Genomic DNA, 12,029 nt, shown 5'->3' with positions numbered 1-12,029 from the left:
TTAAAGCCTCGTTGGCGATTGTGGTTGATTGTCCTTAGGTTTCAATTTATTCACCTTGAGGCATTGACAGGCTTAGGTTTTGATTTGCTTACGTTGGCCACCAAAGCAATAGAGCCACTTCAGTCAAACGGCCTCCTTGTTTAATTAATTTAACAATATAATTTGGGGTAAAAGGAGAAATCTCACCACTGGAATGGACCAGACATATTAAAAATTTTTAGAGGAGAAAGCAATGTAATATCTGGAGGGGAAGGAGCTATTAGACTGAGCTGGAACAGATAGACCTTGTTTCAAGTCCTAGGAAGAAAATGGGGATGATGGGACATGGGCTTCTCCATCCTAAGGAGTTCCTACAAAAAGTCTTCCTTCTTTCTCACAAACTGAGTTATTGAGGCAAACGTTATATAAGTAGCTTTGAAAAATATTTGTACCTAATGAGTATTTCCCACAAAAGCATAAGAGATTGTCCATTCTGGTTTATCTTTATAAGCACTGGGTATTGTAATTTAGAAGAAAATGCTAATTTGAAATGTAAAAAAAATAGTTACTCTATAATTTTCAGTTTAGGGTGAACGTTTTCTATATATTTGTCTAGCAATTGTTCTGTTTTTCAAAATTGTGTGTATTCTTAACTTTTCATTTTATCTATTTTAACTGCTTTGTTTTTTAAATTAACTTCTATAAGCCTTATAGTGTTTTTCACCTGTTTAAACAACAATTTTGTAAGCATATATAATTTCCACTGATATTGATAAAAATTAGAAAATTTCTTGACTGTAGATACTAATTTCATTAGGCCTGATTATGTTTTTATTGTGATTCATTTCCAAAAGAAATATTTGCAAATTTGTTTCAAGTAATTGGGGGTACATTCTTTTTTATTTTCTCTATTGCTGCATTTCCCACTCCAAGCAAATTTGCAGATAGACATCAATGCCAAATAATAGAATCCACCCTCACTATGTTAATATTTTTCAGATGCAAGGTCTCTGAACAGCATTGTATTGGTATTTTATTAATACTATATATTAGGAATGCTAACTAAATGACTTAAACTTTAAATTCATTCAAGAAAATTCATTGTCTATATTTTGTTGAAAAAAATTGGGGAAAAATCTGAGTTGTACGAAACCTTGAATCTTCCTACCAAAAACAGAGAGTGTAATGAGATTATGATGTACTCAATAAACTAACAGACAGCATAAAATAAATGACACAATAAAGTCAGACAAAGTGGTTTTGCAGGGAGTGAAAGAAAAACACTCCTTCTCCTGTCCAACACACTCACTCACACACACACACACACACTGCTGACAATGTAGAAGGAGGCTAAGGAAAACTCATATGGTAGATAAGTGAAAATTTAAGTCATTTTTATTACCTAAAATAATGAGATGAACATTAATGAGGTCTTTTATTATAGTTGCATAAATTGGGTTTTAATTTGTGACCGTTGAGAATACTGCTACTGACTAGAGATTAAATTTGTTTTTATTGAGTGTAATAAATAAAGATTGCACGTTAAAATATTATGAATCATGCATTTAGAAACAATTTTATCAAGTGCAGGTACTGTGACTTATTAATCCTTGAAATTATTGCCTAGGTTAGTGCCTAGAACATAGAAAGTGGTCATTAATTTGTTTGAATGAATGAATGGTGGTAAAATGTAATGTTTGAAAGGGTTAAATTTTAGATAATGTCATTAATTCCACATTTGTATAAATAAACATGCACTGAAAAAGAAAATCGTAGAAAAGTATATTTCAGTTTAACAATAAACATCTACTTTAAAAGGTGACAATCGAAATTTTTATTTAAGTTGGTTATGAATTATGGCCTGCGAGCAAGGTAATGTTTTTGGTAATAAGGAAACTACATCATTTCGTGAAATTTGGGCTCCATAAATGAGTAATTATGATACAGGAGTAAGTTAGTGTATGTTATCAAATACAAATTGAAGACAGAATGAGATGAATATCATAGAAGAAGAAAAAAGGCATGATTTTGGAAAAAAGTGAATTTATGCTCGTTCGGTTTGTACTTTTGCAGCTGACTCACAGATTATATTTTTAAGATTTAAAGATGAAACAGTGCCCCCCCTACTCCTCTCGTCTTTCCCCTTCCTTGAAATCACGAACAATAGTATTTCCTATCACACAAAGTCATACAGAAAACTTTAATATAATCGTAAGATCTCTGAAATCTCCATTTGTAATATCCCCATGTAGCGGCATTCACTGTTATGATTTTATTAACGTTGTTAATGATGGGAGGTTATTCAAGGTACTAACCTGTAACACTGCTATAGGCTTCAGAATTCACTATACTCAGCAGCTGGCAGGTTCTTGCTATTTGAGTCTCTGCCTGAGCATGATGTCAAAGTTGGAACTTGTATAAAGCAGGTACAATAACTGACATAGAGACAGAACACTTTATATTTTTTATAGTGAAATATTTAATGTATACAAACATACTATATATGTGCATTATAAAGAATAATCCTAAAATAGGCACAGTATATCCACCTCCCTACCTAAGAAAAAGAACATTATCAATATTTTTATATTTTTCTCTTTGCTGCTTTTATTTATCAATTGCATATTCCCTCTCTCCTCAATAAAGCCTTTGAGTTTTGTAAATTGCTGTATTTATACTTATAAGGACATACTATTAATAATTTATGATTGAAAGACATATGAAATAGCTGTGGGAGAAAGAACATAATATCAAAACTAACATATAAAATGTGTTACTTCTTCAAAAGTAATTTTATGTTTAAATCCAATTTTAATATTATAAGTGACATGCAGGAAATATGGAAGGTACATAAAATTATTCACAAGATAAAATGAAATTTACAATAAAATGTACTTCTTAAGGGTAATTAATTTTTTAAAAATGCTATTCTGGTCACTGTCTTTATTCTTTTGCTTTTTGTCATGAACTCTATGTGACACCTACTGGCAGGGTTCTAATAGCTTCCTGGAAATCTTAATATTCTGATTTCTTTTCAACTTTGTTGATGTTACGTTACCTTCACAACACTTGAGATATTTTTGTTTCCTTCAGCCGTCAACTTTTAGGTACTCACAGTAAAGTTTGATATTACTGTAATTTATTCAAGGACATTTTTAACCTCCTAATAATTTTGGGCAGCCTGCACCAGAATTCTCCATCTCTTAACATTGGGAGAGTTTATTCTGAAACGTTAGAATTCTTGAAGACTCCTATACCTGTTCCTACCACTTAATTTATATAAGGAGAGAACTTCTCCTTGCGAAGTTCAGAAATGTATAACTGCTTGTCATGAAAGAGTTCCTGTAACATTTGGCTTTTGTTCCATGAAAATCAATAGGACTAATACTACTGCCACCGGAAAAGTGGGGAAAGGGTATGAAAACAGAAACCATGCTGTATATAGAAATTATCTAAAATGGAGCAGCAGCATTGAATTCTTTATTACTATATGTGTAAATAATACTAGAATAAGTTTAAAAAAAAGTTTTGCTGTGTCTCAGATGACCAGCAATCATAATCTCTCTGATTATGAGAATTGCAGTTTTAGGTAAAATCAAATGCAGCAGTGTCTACTAGATTTAGAAATGCTCCCTTAGCAAGCAAGTACAAATTCTGTTGTAGAAAGTGATCATCAGTTCTGGTGACTTATGATTCAGAGTTGCTTTGTTGCGTAGGGTCCACAGCCCCCTGCTGGCTCCCCACCAGATTTGATTGGGTGTATAAATGCTGCGTAGATGAGAAGAGTTTAATGACCGAGAACCAAAGAGAGCTGTGTATTTGTATTTAACTCTACTTTAAAGCTATCCCAAGTTCTTTATGTACATAGAAGAGCTGGTTTTAAAACAAAGTCTGTCTCTCTATTGGCAGAAAGAAATGTGTTTGTGTTTGTGTGTTGTGAAAACATATTTAACTTCATTAGGCAGAGGACATCACATCCGACTCCTTGTAGAAGGAAGTCCTAACTACTGGACATAATAGGAAAATTAAAAGAGGCGTAAATCTCAGTAAATAACTTATCTAATAAATAAGGAGAAAAAATAGCATTGTTTCTTATAGCTATTGAAGAGAAGCACATCGTTATCAATTCAGGGCAGAAAAATCTTTCTAACATCTTAATTCGTATTATCAAATCTGTTTTCCTCCTGGTTGCTGCCTCATCTTCCCTAGATCTCCTTGTTTTCATCTGGAAGAATCTTTCCAGATACATCTGTGTTCCTAGCTTTTGTTACTCTATGTTTGAATTTATTCATAGGATTCCTTGGAAATTTTTTTATTAGAAGAAGATTCTTATGCTGTCAAATGTCAAATCGATTTAGAAACTAAACTTGAATTGCATTTAATATTAGCTTGGTGTCTTAGTTTTCAGCTATAAAAATTTTCAAAAAAATGTACAGATACCTTAAAAAATACACTATAATATAATTAATATAATATGCATATTAAGAAAGACATCGCTGGAAATTGTAAAAAACATTTAAAGTATTTGTACTGTGGATGAACGCTAAGACATTTGGAAACTACAGAGAATATTCTACTATATAATCCCTTATACCAAAGTATCAATACAAAACTCTAAAAAAGGCATGCTTAACGCAAGAGATACGCATACTCTTGCGCAATAACATTGTTTATAAGTCAGATTTCTCTAAAGGAATGATATTTTCCTAATTACTTTTTATTTTGGAGTATATTAACCAAAACCCATATCCATTTTTTGGGTCTTCTGATAGCTTGTGTCAAGATAACAAATAAGAGAAAAAAAATGAAACTCCGCTATGAACAATTGTAGGCCAACAAATTGAATAATATAGATGAAATGGACAAATTCCTAGAAAAACGCAAAGTCTATAAACTGACTCAAGAAGAAGTAGTAGATCTGAATAGACTTATAATAAATAAAAAATTGAATCAATAATCAAAAACTTCCCATGAAGGAAAGCCCACTACCAGATGGCTTCAATGCTGAATTCCAGCAGACATTTAAAGAAGAATTAACACACATCCTTTTAAAACTCTCTCAAAAACTGAAGAGAAGGAAGCACTTCTGAATACATTCTATGAGGCCAGTATTGCCCTGTTACCAAAATCATACAAAGATATTGCAAGAAAACAAAACTATAGCCCTAATATCTCTATGAATATAGATGCAGAAATCCTCAACAAAGTGCTAGCAAGCCAAATACAACAACATGAAAAAAAGGATTGCACATCATAACCCAGTGAGATTTATCTCAGAAATGCAAGGGTGGTTCAACATACAAAAATCAATCAATGCACAGTAAAGGAATAAAGGACAAAAACCGTGTGATAATTTCAGTAGAAACAGAAAAAGCGCTTGACGAAATCCACCATCTTTCATGATAAAAACACTTAAGCTAGAAATATCAGGGAACCTCTTCAATCTTATAAAACAAATCTATGAAAAACCCACATCTAACATAATACTAATGCTTAAAAACTGAAAGCTTCATCCAAATATCAGAAACAAGACAAGGATGTCTGTTTTTGCCATTTCCATTTAACTTTTTGTTGGAGGTTCTAACCAGGGCACTTAGGCAAGAAAAAGAAAGAAAATACGTCCAGACTAGAAAGGAGGAAGTAAAACTATCTCAATTTGCAGATGGCATGTGTTGTACAATGAAAGTCCCAAGGAATCCCCAAAAAGATATTAGAGCTAATATAGTGAGTTCAGTGGGGTTACAGGATACAAAGTCAATTAAAAAAAAGTTAGTTGCATTTCTGTACACTAGCACTGAGCAATACAAAAATGAAGTCAAGGAAAGAGGTCCATTAACAATCGCATTAAGAAGAATAAAATACTAAAGAATAAATTTAACAAAAGGAGTAAAAGATTTGTACACTGAAAACTACAAAACATTTATGAAAGAAATTGAAGAAGACCTGAGTAAGTGGAAAAACATCCCATGTTCATGGACTGGAAGACTTCATATTGTTATGATGTCAGTATTCCCCACATTGATCTACTTATTCAACATGCTCTTAAAATCCCACTAAGCTTTTTTGCAGAACTTGACAAGCTTATACTAAAGTTCATGTGGAACTGCAAGGGACCCAGAAGAGACAAATCAATCTTGAAAAAAAGGTATGTTGGAGGACCCACACTTCCTGACTTCAAAACTTACTATAAAGCTGCAATAATTAAGATTGTATAGTATTGGAATACAAATAGATATATACATCAATGGAATAAGATTGAGAGTCCAGATTAAATCCATACACTTATAGTCAATTGATTTTGACAAGGGTATTAAGACTATTCAATGGGTAAAAAATGGTCTTTTCAAGAAATGATGTTGGGACAACTGGAAATTCATAAGCAAAAGAATGAAGTTGGACCCCTACCTAACACAATATCAAAACTTAACTCAAAATGATCGATGACTTAACTATAAGAGCTAAAAATGTAAAATTCTTGGAAGAAAACATGGCTTTACATCTTCAAGACCTTGGATTAGGCAGTGGATTTTTAGATAAGACAACAAAAGCACAACCAGCAAAAGAAAAAATAAACTGGACTTCACCAAAATTAAAGATTTTTGTGCTTCAAAGGACACTATCAAGAAAGTGAAGAGACAACCCACAGAATGGGAAATAATATTTGCAAATCATGTATCTGTTGAGGGTCTAGGAACTAGAATACAAGAAGGACTCTTATACCGCAACAATAATATGACACGTAATCCAATTACAAATAGGTAAAGGATTTGAATAGGTGTTTTTGCAAAAAAGATATACAAATGAAAAATACAGTTTAGAACAAAAGATAAGAGTTCACACCTATTATGATGGCTATAATTAAAAAGACAAGAAATAAGTATTGGCAAGGATGTGCAAAAATTGAAACCTCATAAATATTACTGGATGGAATGTAAAATGTTGCAACTGTTTTGGAAAAAGTTTGGCATTCTCAAAAAGCTACCATATGATCCAAGCATTCCACTTCTAGTTGTGTAGCCAAGAGAATCTAAATTATATGTTTATACAAAAAACTTATATACCAGTGTTCATAGCAGCATTTTTCGCAATAGACAACAAGTGGAAACAATCCATATTTCCATCAACTGATGAATGGATAAATGAAATAGGGTTTATCTACACAATAGAATATTTATTCAACCATAAAAAGAATGAAGTACTAATGCATGCTACAACCTGAGTGAATCATGAAAACATTATGGTAAGTGAAAGGAACAGGACATACACACACACACACAAAATATTGCACAATTCCTTTCATATGTAATGTCTAGAATGGGGAAATCTAATACAGAAAAAATATAGATTAGTGGTTTCTAGGAGCTACTAATGAGTATGGGTTTTTTAGGGGGTGATGAAAATGTTCTGGGATTAGTTAGTGTTGCTCATTACATAACCTATTAAATATTATTAAAACCACTGAATTATAAATAAACATGCCTATATAAATATATATATTTTTATATCCTGGAAAGAATAGTAGATACTACCATATTTTACAACACATTACAAAACTACAGTAGTTTAGATAAATTGATACTATTTGGTACATGATAGATCAATAAGATGAAACAAAGTCCAAATGTATTCCTAAATACACACACATACAGTGTTCTTCTTTATTTCCACATGGAGACTACATGAAACGATTGCTAAAACGTATTTTATTCAATAAATGTGTGTAGACAGTAGGCCAGTATTCAATCAGAGAAAAACATTACAACTGTATCCTACTTCATATATTATGCCAAAATATATTGCAGGCAAAATAAAGTTTTAAATATAAAGTTATAGTTATAAAAGTTGTAAGAAAGAGAGAATGAGAGAGATTGAGATAATTTTTGTTCTGTTTCTAGTGAGAATACCTATACAAACGCAGTAAAATATATGGACACAATAAATAACTAAATTTGGCTATGTGAAATTAAAAAAAAAGTGCATGGCAAAAATGATAGTTTATAACACATTTAGATAAATATTAATTTTAAAATGTAAAGACCTCTTATAAATCAAGAAACTGGCAACCAACTGGACAGGCAAAAGGACATGAGCATGCAGTTCAAAGAAAAAAATAAACTTTTTATACATATGGTTCGATGACTGGTCTATACAAATAATTGAAGAATTTATTGTAAACATTACAGGTAAACAACAGTGTGATATTATTTTTATTGCTCAGTTTAGCAAAAATAAACACAATTTGTTAATATTTGGTATTGATGAGGTTGTAGGAAAACAGATATTCTATTATCATTTAGTCTTGGCATAATTTGACCTTATCTCTCAAAAAGGAAAAATATTATACCTTTTGACTCAGGAATACTGTCTCTAGAAAGGCTCACACCCTGTTAGCGTAGATGTTGGTAGGCTATTCATAACATTGTCTGCAATAGCAAATGCCAGGAGACAACCTAACTATCCATTGAGAGAGTAACTGCCCAATATATGATGATATGGAGGCATTTCCTGGATATATTCTCAAGCAAACAAAGATATTTGTGGAACATAATGTATATTATGATTTATTTGTATTTTAAAAGTACACAAACACACCTATACACATCCAGCTTTTACACACATAGACTTTTTCTGGACAGACACCCAGTGATTCCAAAATAGGCGTGAGGCCACTAGAAAGGGCGATTTGGGATCTCTGGAGGGAGAGGGAGATGACTTTCCATTTAGAAGGCTTGATAGGTGAATAATCCTCAAATATTTGAGGAAATTTCCTGTGGTAAACAAAAGGACTTGTTGTAAGTATAGACTTGACATTAGATAGCGCTATATTTGTGTTTGGTTTTGTTACTTAATACATTTTGGGCAATTACTTATGCCTCTAAGTCCCAGTTTCCTCTCTATAAAATAAAGATAAAAATGGTGGTCACTTGCAGAGCTATTGTAAGTATATTAAATAAGATAAAGCAGGTAAAGTAACACAGGGTCTGGCAAAGAATAATCGTCTAATGAATGCTGTGTTCTATTACTAATAGCAATGGTAGTAACCCAAGATGGTTGAAGGTAGTCTTTGGATTCCAGTGAGAGATGTCGTCAAGCTATTCTTGCAGTGGCTGCTGCTCTAGCTCAGAGCTTCCTATCCATGGTGCCATGACAAGCTGCTATGTTACAGCTATTGTTGTGTGTATTGTAATTTGTTTCTAATAGTACTTTACCAAAATCTGAGGATTGTTTCTTTTACGTTAGAACTGAATCTGTGCTGTGTCTGAAAAAACTCTCTCTCACTCTTTTGAATCGTGAAATGACTTTTTGATTGGGAAAGGGGTGGGGTTACTTACAGCCAGCGTGCAGAGAATTGCTGACAACTCTGGGTGTGTCAGTGGGAGTGAGCCACTTAGGAGAAAATCACGTCATCGTGAGTATAATCCTTTGCTACGGATGGGAACTAGTTTAAAGTCGGTAAACAGGAAGTTCTAGGTGATTTAAAGACCTAGGAATCATTGTAGACTATTTTCAGAATACGTGAGCCTAAGTTGCCTCCGTAATCCTAAAAGCCAATAAAATTCTGGGCATGATCAGGAAAGAAAACAGAAAATATAACCTTACTCTTTATATTAAACAATAGTGTTTCTGTTTTTAAAGTAACAAGTGCAGTTCTGGTTCTCAAATCTTAAGAAAGACACATTCTTAGGACTGGTATTACTAGACCAAAAGTTATAAATATTTTAATAGCTCAATATATACATATTCATATACATACATATGTTTGGGGGAGGGCAATGTACATTGTTATCAACATTGTATGAGTGATATCAGTTATCTGCAGCATATAATGTCATTTACAAAATAAGCTAATTTACAGGCATAAAATTATATTTTGATATTAATGTACTTTATTACCAAATTTGGACATTTTTCCCATATGTTGGTTTTATATTTATATTTCCCTTTGTCTAAACTGTATATTTATGTTCTGCTGATGACGATTTATTAGGTTCTTGATGTTTTACTACATATTAAAATGATTTCTTATTGCTTATAGATAAGTAACCGTGGGATCTTATACAATGAATTATGATTGGTGGAGGCTAGTTTGAGCCTCCTATCTGTCTGACTCTGTAATTTGTAATTTTGAATTATCCTGTTGTATTTGGTGGTCCATGAGTGGAAAGGAGAGTAGATATTTCTTAATTCCACTCACTAAGGTAGGGGATTATAGAAATTTTTACCAGAATCTCAGATATGCTCAACTCTTCACATTTATTATGACTATCACTGAGAAATTTTCTCTTTAGAGGATTTTATTGATTGTTTATTAGGGTTTAGAGAGAAGAAAGTCCCTGTTTTTCTATGATGATATTCTCTGAAAATATGTTAGATTTTGAGTGCAGGTACTGATTTTACCCGCTAAATATTTAATGTGGTTACTGATTTCTAAACTCAATTCTTCTGCTAACTTGTTGGTGAACCTTTGACAAGTCGCTTGACCTCTTTGTTTCCTCAACCGCAGATGAGGCACTAGTCTGAGAAGTCTCCAAGCCTCGTGCTAGCTGTGACTTTCGATTCGTTTCCAAATACACCTTTGGAATTTCCAAATAAATTTGACATTGTCCACAGTCTACCATGACTTGGCTTCTCTCTCTCTCTTATTCAATAATCCTTTTTCTAGCACAAGATAAACAGTACAAAGGTTTCAAAAGTTCGGAACCCCAAAGTGACAATGTTTTGAAATTGTATTCATTCACTAAAATATAAACAAAATTAAAGCAAAATATGTAAGAACATTGTTTTATTTTTCGGTCTTTTGAGTCATACACAAACAAATACAAATATGCCTTATGCTAGAGAGAGTTATATTGCAAGCTCCACAATATAAGAATTGCAAAGAGTACATGATACGAGAATTGCAAGTATACATACTTGAAAATTCTTGTCACTTTTTTATCTAGCTTAAAAGTCATCTGAGGAAGAATGTGATGAATCCATTTAACTCTGTTACATTTTAAATATTTTGTAGCTGCACAGACTCTGAATAATTAACTCTGCTTACTACTCAATGATTTAAGTGGACTGACCCTTGACAGTCTGTTTGTAATAACTAACACAGACATTTTAATTAATTTTTTTAATTAAGAAAAGACACTCCCAGAGTTTAAAGTTCTTGGAGGTAAAATTGCACTTTTAAAATTGGTTAGTTAGTTTAGTGACTTTTCTGTCTTAATGAAAATTAAAGTGTTTTGCATTTTAAAACCTGAGTGTGCTTTTAAAAATGATTATGTAAGTAATTTAAGATCAGGCATATATTATACACAATTGTACCTTTTCTTTCTACCACAGAATACCAATCTTCTAGTATATTAGAAACTGTGTAGCGTAAAAGCTAGATAATAAGAGGTCTGAAAGTAGAAGATTTAGTGGTTTTTATAAGAATGAGTTTGAAAGTTCAAACAAATTCTAAACTGATTTCATAAACTTAAAACCACAGTTTATAAGATAGCAAGAATAAAACCTATCATAAAATTTACAAGCAGCTTTAGTAATTATGAAATACTGGGTTTAGTAAGTAAGGAACTCTTATCTTCCATTTTAAGTGGCTGTTTATCTTATACTTGAACTCTTCCCTCATTTTATCCTTTTGAATAATACTGCCCTAAAGTGAATCTCTGATTAATATTTAAATGTACATGGAGAGAAATACATAACCTAATCAGAGAAAATAATTAACAAGTCACCTCATTTTCCTATCCCTTAATTCTTACAAGGGAGCGTGTATCTTGGTTACGAAAATATCATTCCCTTTGACCTGCTTTCTAATTCGAAGCTTACCAGACTGCATGGTTGAACTGCTTCACTAACACTTTATTGTAGTTCCTAAATATTTTCTGAATATGCTGCTGAACCACTGACTTTTCCTAAATTCCATTATTTTTCTCTTGTATAATACCAAGAGGTAACTTGTAAGGATTATTTTCCCCTTCCAATTTTGCCGATTTGGTGATAGGAAGCAGGGACAAATTCCTGTGGCCTGGGTGGGAACTACTGAAATAGCATTTTGG

The 12,029-nt window shown here is 32.4% G+C and overlaps 1 protein-coding gene across 2 annotated transcripts in view; it reads left to right on the top strand.

Annotated features, from left to right (window-relative positions):
* The window catches only part of HNF4G (hepatocyte nuclear factor 4 gamma), a 115,134-nt gene that overhangs the window by 63,514 nt on the left and 39,591 nt on the right, over positions 1 to 12,029 (top strand). The window lies entirely within an intron of this gene.

Source organism: Equus asinus, chromosome 12 (genome assembly GCF_041296235.1).
Source record: "Equus asinus isolate D_3611 breed Donkey chromosome 12, EquAss-T2T_v2, whole genome shotgun sequence".
Classification (NCBI taxonomy): domain Eukaryota; kingdom Metazoa; phylum Chordata; class Mammalia; order Perissodactyla; family Equidae; genus Equus; species Equus asinus.
This window is presented reverse-complemented; position numbering and strand designations above follow the sequence as displayed.